This window comes from Rhinopithecus bieti, unplaced genomic scaffold (assembly GCF_001698545.2).
Source record: "Rhinopithecus bieti isolate Rb0 unplaced genomic scaffold, ASM169854v2 scaffold_11276, whole genome shotgun sequence".
Taxonomy (NCBI): Eukaryota; Metazoa; Chordata; class Mammalia; order Primates; family Cercopithecidae; genus Rhinopithecus; species Rhinopithecus bieti.
Genome location: NW_016806758.1, coordinates 48,642 through 59,047, shown reverse-complemented (window position 1 = coordinate 59,047; position 10,406 = coordinate 48,642). Strand labels below are relative to the sequence as shown.

The 10,406-nt window shown below is 35.9% G+C and overlaps 1 pseudogene; it reads left to right on the top strand.

Annotated features, from left to right (window-relative positions):
- Positions 1–2,118: 2,118 nt before the first annotated feature.
- LOC108533129 (oxysterol-binding protein-related protein 9 pseudogene) lies at positions 2,119–5,582 on the top strand (annotated as a pseudogene).
- The last annotated feature ends 4,824 nt before the right edge of the window (positions 5,583–10,406 follow it).

Here is a 10,406-nt window from a genome sequence, read left to right as displayed (position 1 = left end):
AATTGTCATTCTCTGACACTTTTATAGCTCTTCACAAAACTCCACTTAAAAGACTGTCTTTATTTGATCTATGATCTCACATACTACAAAATCCTTTTACTCAGGAATATATTTCAAAATAATGAGAATAAGTTGTTTACATTTCTGGCTTCCTGGGGCAATGGATAACAGTTGGGGGCAACAACAGGCTATTCAAAACACTTGATGAGGAAAGTTGGGAAGTGACGTGTTCATATTGTCTTTGAACAAGCTCTGAGATGTTCCTGGAAACAAAGAAGGCCATATATATTTGTATGACTGCATGCGTGCTCAGGACTTCCTGCATGCTATGAAGAAGTAACAGAGAAGGCACTAAGTTCTCACTTCTGGCTTACCTAGAGCCTCGGTGCAAGCAGAAGGTGAAGAATAAAGGACACTTTTCAATTGCCTGGTTGGGTCTTGAAGTCATGCCCAACACAGGGTCCCTTAGCAAAAGATTGGAAAACTTATTGGTTCTAGGCATTCAAGAAAATGTCTTTTCAATCATTAGCTGATTACTAAGCTAATCAATCAGAGACTTTCATGGCTACATCATCCAAAGAAACCCTCCCCCAACCCCAAACAAATGACTGTTAAGTATACTAAATAATTTGAAATGGTTGCTATATATAAGTTCAGTATGTAAAAAATTAATTGTGCATAGTGTATTTCTTTGCACTAGCAATGACTAATTTAAAATAAAACTATAAAACAATGTTACTTATAGTAGAATCAAAGTAAATAAAATACCTAGAAAATTTAACAAAAGAAGTGCAAGATATGTACAATGCAAACTACAAAACACATTGAAAGAAATTAAAGATGGCAATTATCCCCAAATCAATCACAGTCCTTACTAAAATTTCACCTTATTTTTAAAATTAATATGATTCCTTTATAATTGACAGATAATTGCACATATTATGGAGGGAGAGTGTGATGTTTCAATTCATGTATACATTTTATAATGCTTAAATCAGCATAATTATATCCATTACTTTGTAAATGTATCATTTCTCTGTGATGATAATCAAAATCTTCTTTTCTAGCTATGTTGATATATACATAGCACTGTTATTAGCTGTAGTTACCTTATTGTGCAATATAGAACACCAAAACATATTCTTACTATTCAACTGTAACTTTATACCTGTTGACCCCACTCTCCTGGTTCCCCCACCCTTCTGCAGACTCTGATAACTATTCTATTCTCTAATTCTATGACACTAACTCTTTTAGATTCCATGTATGAGTGAGGTTGTTTGTCTTTCTGTGCCTGACTTTGACTTTTTTCACTTGACATTAATGTCCTCTAGCTTTATCTACATTTTTGCAAATGACCTGATTTTCTTCTGTTTTATGAATGAGCAGTATTAAATTCAGTATTCACATGGTATGTATGTGTGTGTATAAATGTATTATATTTTCTTTATCTATCTATAGATGGGCATTTAGATTGATTTCATATCTTGGCTATTGTGAATTGCATTGCAGTAAACTTGGGAGTTCAGGTATATCTTCCACATACTGATTTCATTTCCTTTGGATATATATGGAGTAATGTGATTTCTCGATCATATGGTAATTCTATTTTCAATTTTTTGGGGAACGCTTCATACTGTTTTTCATAATGGCTATATTTATTTACATTCCCATGAACTGTGCATAAGAAATCCTCCTGACTTTTTTTAAAAAGGATTGACAAGCTTATTATCAAATTCATATGAAAATGCAAAGAAACCAAAGTGACTATATTAATCTTGAAAAAGAACAAATTTGGAAGACTTCTTTCCAATTTCAAAACGTACTACAAAAACTAGAGTAACCCAACTGTGGTACTGAAATTAGAATAGATATGGATAGCAACGTTTCCATTTATGAAACATTTTATAGAAATAAACCAATATATTTATAGTCAATTGATTTTTTTATGTGTGCCAAGAAGTTCAATGGGCAACCAATGTTACAAAAAATCTACGTTCATAGGAGACAGCTATTTTACCTAGTAGTAGGAATAAGTAGACTTCAAGAGATGTGTTGTTGGAGTAGCAAGAGGTTATCAGTTGATGCAAAGAGGGAAGCCAGATCAGTAATAGAACAATGGCATTAGGGTATAAAAGAGCCTCTCTCCTCATCATGAGCCCAGAAAAGGAGAGGTACAGAATCATTTATGCTTGAGAAATGCAGCTTGAGCCTGTGTCTCTGTAATTTCAGAACAGATAAGGAGAGATATAAGTTTGCATAAGTAGATTAGAGCCTGATTTGGAAGGCTATTCATACTCTGTAGGTAGTTCATGTCAATATTAAAAAAGAGAGGAGAATATAAAAAGATAAAACAAGTCACCTATAATTCCAATTTCAACTGAAAGACCAGTTATATTTGTTTCTGAAAACTACTATTTATCACTAAAAAACCTATAATTATCTCACCCTACGCTTTTGTACATGATATTCTCTAAGGCGAGAACATCTATTCTTTTCCTCCTTTGCCATTCTCTTCAACTCTACCTCCCATTATCTTTCACTAAGCCAATTTATATAGGGCTGGGTTAAAATGCTGCCTTCTCTGTGAACCCTTTTCTGACTTCATGCAGTTAATTTCCCCTTTGCTGTGTGCCCACACAGAATTTGTACAGTTCTTCACTTTCACACATTTCACCTTGAATTGTAATCTATCTGATTTTTTCCCTAGAAATTCATGTTCTCGAAACAGAGATGACTAGGTCTTAATTACCTCTATATCTTACTGCCTACACTGCCTCTGACATATGAGAGATATTCAACAAGTTTTAGTTGAAAATGTGTGAATAAATATCCCCAATTAATTGACTCATTGGTTAAGACTATCAGTCAGCTACTGCTCAATCTGTATATAATATGAAGAGAAAAACTTTAATTCTAATACTGTTACTTCCATTCAGTACTAACATAAACAATTGATTATTTTACTTTGATTTAACTTCCTCTGCAACTGTTCCAGCCTTCTGTGATCCAGTCATGCCAGCTCTGCATATCATCTGTTTACATGTATCTGATCAAAATATTATTTTTCAGAAATCATTTCCTGGGCATGATTTCTAATATAAGCACTGTGTGGTCTGTGTCTTCTGAAATAAATGGTTGAGGGCATTGGCAGGCTTTTGTTGTCAATCTTACAACTAAAAAAAGATTGGTAAGCTCACCAAAATTTGTACCATAGCTGAGGTAGACTGATTCCATACAATAGGTCGAAGAAAAGTAGCATCAGGTCTAATTGGTTGAGTGTCAAATTTAAGTCCAGGACTTATTTGTTAGGTTTCTGCCTCGATGCTGTCTAACACTGTCCATGGAGTCTTGAAGCCTCTTACTATTATTTTGTGGCTGTCTAGGTCTCCATAACAATCAGGCAAGATAAATAAGAGACATCCAAATATGATAAGTCAAACTATCTCTTTTCACTGATGATATGATTCTATAGTGTATCTAGAAAATCCTAAAAACTCTGCAAAAACAGTTCTAGAACTAATAAACACATTCAGCAAAGTTTCAGGATAAAAAACCAATGTACAAAATCGGTTGAATTTCTATATACCAATAATATTCTAGCTAAGAGTCAAATGAATAACACAGCCCTGTTTACAATAGAGACAAAAAATGAAATACTTAGAAATACCACTAACCAAGGAGGTTAAAGATCAATACAAGGAGAACTACATAATTCCACTGAAATAAATAAAAAAAAAGATACAAATTTAAAAAGAAATATTCAAGCTCCTTTGTGTCAGGACTGAGGCAGATTCAGAAGAATCTATCCAGCACATTGGCGATGAGCCAGTTTGATGGAATTCATTGTCATCATAAAATTCATTTTCACTGCTGGAGTAAGAGAACTCTGGGACTGTATTTGGAGACAAGTTCACTTGGCTTGGAGAAGTTAGAGTGCTACTCGGTGGTGAATGGCCACTGCCTGTACTATTTGGTGTAACATTCTGATGCTGTCCCAAGGTAGCCAACACAGGTCCTATTGGTAGGGAAGATGGACGCTGCTGTCTTGACTTACACAACAGGTTCTGGAAGTAACACAATCTGGGAAGGCATTGTGCTGATCACAGGTTCCAAAGGACTAGGTTGATAGATTGCATCTACAGGATTAATAGTACTTATCATTCCATCTGCATGCTTCTCTGCATTACTCTCATCTTCAGCAATCTGCAGTAACACAACGCAGTGTTTAATTGATTCTACCATGCTATTTGTTGTTTCTTTGAGAGTTTCCATTTTCTTTCTCTGTTCATCTTCTTTGCAGTTTTGAAGCATGTCATCAAAAAACTTTAATTGTTCAATCAAGATTTGTAAGTAATCACATCAGCAGCAGCTCAGGAAATAGTCTAAAACTTCCAGATACCACAGAATCACTTAATTCTTCCACGTCCAGTGGAACAAGTGATGCTGACGTTTTCAATTCATATGATAGTAGAGATGGTGATGCGGAGGCAGGGTCCTTGGAGGAGCACAAAAGCATTATCATGCATCTCTTTTCACAGGTTAGGCTTGGGATGGATCTTACTAAGGTAGTTCTTCCAAGGTTTATTCTTGGAAGAAGATCTCTTTTAGAAATGTATGCAGACTGGGACCTGTTTGTGTCCATTAATGACTAGAAGGATCACAAGGATTGAATGGTTCTGGTTGTGAAATGGTACCTCTCCACCTTTCATGCAAGAAGGAAAGGATCAGTTAACAAAAGGCCATACTATCCCATTTTGGGCGAGATTCTTCAATGTCACTAGACACTACCAAATGATACTGAAGAGAACACAAAACTAGTTTCAGAAGGACCAGTTCCCTGGGATTCCAAAAACTGTGTAACATTCATGGCTGAGCAGGTTTCCCATCATCCACCCACTTCAGCCTTTTATGCTGAGTATTTTAACAAGAATATAAAATTCAGTGCTCATGTCTGGACCAAATTAAAATTCCTTGGGATGTCGATTGAGGTGCACAACATAGGGCAGGGCTGTATCTCATGTCTAGACTATGATGAATATTATGTTCTCACATTCCCCAATGGCTATGGAAGGTCTATCCTTACAGTATCCTGGGTGGAATTAAGAGGAGAATGTTAAATTAATTGTTCCAAACAGGCTAGAGTGCAAATATCATCTTCCACACTAAACCCTTCTATATGGGTAAGAAGCACAAAATTACTGCTGAGATTTTTTCTCCTAATGACAAGAAGTCTTTCTGCTCAACGAAGGGGAATGGAATAGTGTGATGTATGCAAAATATGCAACAGGGGAAAATACATCCTTTGTAGATACCAAGAAGTTGCCTGTAATCAAGAAGAAAGTGAAGAAGCTAGAACATCAAAACAAGTATGAATCCTGCAGCCTTTGGAAGGATGTCACTTTCAACTTAAAAATCAGCAACTGAAGCAAAGCACAGGTTTGAATAAAAGAGCAGAATCCCAAGAAAGGAAAGAGAAGGAAATTCAGTGGGAGAAAAGATTATTTCATAAAGATGGAGAATGTTGGGTTTATGATGAACCATTACTGAAATATCTTGGTGCTTCCAAGCATCAGGTTTGAAGATGCAAAGTACATACCTGATGGTCAGGGCAATAGGCATAATTCAGCAACAATCTTCCTTTAGGAGAAACCTGTTTACTACCTTACTAGAGTGGTTTCTATCTCAGGGATCCTGGACTTTCTGACACAGATGAACAATTAAAGTGGGAAAAGCTTCCCTTTTCCCTCTGTGGCAGTTATGATTCTGACTTCAGTCCTGAGAACAACTTCAGGTTTTGAAAACAAGATAATGTCTGCTCCTTTTCCAAACCCCACACCTTGAAAATCATTTATAAATCCAAAACTCTGCACTCTAGTACTGCTATTAAGATATACAATCTGTTTCTTAGTTCATATAATCTTGAGATACATACACACATATATATACACACCACATACCACACACATACACACACACACACATATACATATATATATATATATATATCTGATGCCAGATTTTTTCATAAATACTCTGCCTAATGTAAATATGTGTTCCTCTGAGTTGTTTTAGAAAATTACCACAATGTATTAAAATCAAATGTTAGGAAATGTCATGGTCTTACCTACAATAACTTTTATTTTAGAATTGAGCTATTATTGTATCTAATCCTGGAAAAGAAACACCCATACTCATAGATCAGAAGAATCAAAGTTGTTAAAATGGCCATACATCCAAAAGCAATTTACAGATTAAATGCTATTTCTATCAAACTGCCAACATCATTCTTTACTGAATTAAAACAAACAAACAAACAAACAAACAAACTTTCTAAAATTCCTGTGGAACAAAAACAGTAGCCCAAATAGCCAAAACAATCCTAAACAAAAGAACAAAGCCAGGAGACTTATCACATTACCTTACTTCAAATTATACTAGAAGGCTACAGTAAACAAAACAGCATGGTACTGGTACAAAAATATTTACATACACCAATGGAACAAAATAGAGAACCCAGAATAAAGCCACACACCTTCAACCATCTTATCTTTGACAAAGTTGACAAAATTAAGCAATGGGGTAAGAATTCCATATTCAATCAATTGTGCTGGGACAACTGGCTAATGCAGAAGGATAAAACTAGACCCTTACCTTTCATGGTTAACAAAAATTAACTAGAGATGAATTAAATATTTAAATGTAAGATTTCAAACTATAAAGTTCTGGCAGAAAACCAAGAAAATACCCTTCTTTACATCAGCCTTGGCAAATGTCAAGCATTCCTAAGAAGTTATGGCTAAGTTCCCAAAACAATTGCCACAAAACAAAATCGACAAGTGGGACCTAAGTAAACTAAAGAGCTTCTGCAAAGCGAAAAAATAAAAAATAAATTAAAAAAAAAAAAAAAAAAAAAAAAAAAAAAAACAGACAGCCTACAGAGTGGGAGATAATATTTGCAAAAAATACATCTGGCAAAGGTCTAATATCCAGAATCTATAAGGAACTTAAACAATTCTGCTAGTATAAAACAAATTACCTCTTTGAAAAAAAAATGGGCAGGCTGGGCGCGGTGGCTCACGCCTGTAATCCCAGCACTTTGGGAGGCCGAGGCGGGCAGATCACGAGGTCAGGAGATCGAGACCATCCTGGCTAACATGGTGAAACCCCGTCTCTACTAAAAATGCAAAAAATTAGCCGGGCGTGGCAGCGGGCGCCTGTAGTCCCAGCTACTTGGGAGGCCGAGGCAGGAGAATGGCGGGAACCCGGGAGGCGGAGCTTGCAGTGAGCCGAGATCACACCACTGCACTCCAGACTGGGTGACTGAGCAAGACTGTCTCAAAAAAAAAAGGGGGGGGGGGGGGGGAAAGGAAAAAAAAAAAGGGGGGGGGGGCAAAGGACATAAATAGATACTTCTCAAAAGAAGACATACAAGCAGACAACAAATATTTGAAAAATCCTCATAATCACTAATCATCAGGGAAATGCAAATAAAAACCACAGTGGGATGTCATCTCACACCAGTCAGAATGGCTCTTACTAAAAAGTCAAAAAACAACAGATGCTGGCGAGGATGCAGAGAAAAGGAAATGCTTATTTATTCTTGGTGGGAATGCAAATTAGTTCAGCCATTTTAGAAAGTTACTTGAAGATTTCTCAAAATACTTAAAATGGAGCCACCATTCAACCCAGCAATCCCATTAATAGATACATATGCAAAGGAAAATAATTTAGTCTACCAAAAAGACAACATGTACTCAGATGCACTATTCAGGGTAGCAAAGACATAGACTCAACCTAGGTGTGTGTCAATGGTAGATTGGATTTAAAATGATACATATACACCATAGAATACTATGCAGCCATAAAAGTGGAATCATGTCTTTTGCAGCAGCATGGATGCAGGTAGAGGCCATTATCTCAAGTGAAATAACACAGTAACAGAAAACCAAATACTGCATGTTCTCACTTATAAATGGGAGCTAGATATTGAGTACACTTGGACATAAAGATGAGAAAAATAGACACTGGAGGACTACTGGATGTGGGAAGAAAGAAAAGGTATGTGGGCTGAAAACTGCTTTTGTGTATTATGGTTATGGTCTATGGGATCATGTGAATCCCAAACCTCAGCATCACACAATATATCCATGCAACAAACCTGCATATGTACCCTCTGAATCTAAAATAAAAGTTGAAATTTTTTTAATAATTAATTTTAAAAACACGAAATAAGGAGTAGAATCACCCAGTAGGGTTTAGGCAGCACCACCCAACATCAGCAGACACATTGACACCTGAAAAATGATGACCCTTGATGTGAATATCTATCCCAGGATCTAAGATCCTGTCTCTCTCCTGTTCATTATCACCTATTGAGCTTTTGATTTTCAACAGCGATTACCGATCCCAGTCATTGTCTTTCTCTATAGGCTTTATTTAAGGAAAAAAATATATTTGAGTTACAATCATTTTCATAGAATAGACAACTCACATTATATTGTTGAAAGAGATATGGCTAGGAGGTGAAAAATGTCCAAACAGTAGAGGGTTTCAAATGTAGTTTGAACAATTTGCCTGCTAGGGGAGGGATGTGATGGAAGAATTTTCAGAGGGGGTTGGTGATGTGATTAGGTTTATGTGTCAGAAAAGCTAATCTGAAATTTTATACAGGCCACATCTCACAGGATAAAAACTGGAGGCAGGAACACTAGCGAGAAAGCTAGTCCAGACCAATGAGAGGTAATGAGGTCAGAAATTAGGACAATGGAAGGGAGACTGACATTTCTGAGGGCTGACTGGAAGGTATGCTCTGTATGTCTGTCAAGAAACTCTTAAATTTGAGATACGCTCCATCCGCAAACAACAAAGTTCAAAAAACTAAAAGTTCCTTCATCTCCATCCCCAAGCTACTCATTCTTCCCATTGCTGACATCATCTCCTTTACTTTTCTCAACTCATCAGTCAGTCACTCCTGTTGATTTTACTTCCCAAACACTTCTTAAATCCTTTAACCATTCTGTTTATATTATCATTGTCTGTGGAGAAGAAGGAAACATGTTTATTGAGCATAATTAACCCGATAACATGATCTAGTCCTACCCACTGTGATTAAATTAATTTTAAATGATCTTTGGTGAGCCACTTAACCTTACTACATTTTCTCCCTTATTTGTCAAGAATATAATAATCATATAAACCCAATATCAACTATGAAAAGCATTTGACAACTTTATGTGTGTGTGTGTGTGTATTTATACTTTTATACTTTCACAGAATCTGGAGACTATTTCAGGAGTTTTCAACTTTAGCTTATGTTGGAATCATTTGAAGGGCTTAAAATAAATTATCAGGAACCATCACCACCCGAAGCGTTTCTGGGGTGGGCTTTAGAATTTGCATTTCCAACACGTTTTCAGGTGACACTTATGCTGCTCCTCTGGAGACCACACTTTAAGAGCATTGACTTATTTAAGTTCTCCTTGAAAACTAAAATGGACTTAAAGTGAGCTTGATTTGATTCTAGTTCCAACACTAACTAAGCAATAGTGTCACTGTAGGTATATCTTTGACTTTATAAGCTATAGTTTTCTCATCTGTAATGAATGAATTACTCAATGAAGTAATTGAGTTTCCAAAGCCTGTATTTGTTGCTATGTCACCATTATGCTTCTGAAATATGCGTATATCTTGCATCTTTATGAAATATGCAAGTAAAATAAAGAGATCATTGTTTCTGAAGGAAAATGTAAGAACCTTTAGTTTGGGCATAAAGATCACTGTAACTTGGTGAAGAAACTATTGTATTTAAGTCTACCTCTCTTAAATGCTGTATTCAGGTGAGTCTTGCATCCAGAAGTTCTTTCATTTTATCCTGCTTAAGCAATGTTTTGGAGTTTTGGAATATTAATAAATGTTCATAATAAGAAATAGTGAAGTAGAACTGAAATTTAGAAAAATGGTGAAGTGGAGCTGAACTTTAAAATTTTGTTACAAAATTTTAAATTTTAAATTTTAAAATGTGGTACCAAAATCACAGTAATTCCTTATGACTGTGAGGTGTGTAAGGCTGGCTAGTAGTAATGTAGCAGCAGAGTAAGATGGATCAACAGATGCATTTCCTGTCTTATTTCAGTGACTCTTGGCTTGAAAATTTCAAGTTTCCCTTTGACTCTGCTTGGATGCATCTCAAATGGGCTAAGGCATTATGCAATATAAAGGGAAATACCCAACATAGATCGGTGCATTTGAGAATCACTTAGTCTAAGCTATTTTTGACTGAGTGCAGTAGCTCTGGAATGAAATTTAACAGATCAGGTTCTCTGCCACTATCCAATGAAGTGTTATCTGCTTCTATTTTCTCAACTAACTAATGTAATAACACATGAATGATCTTTAGGAAATGG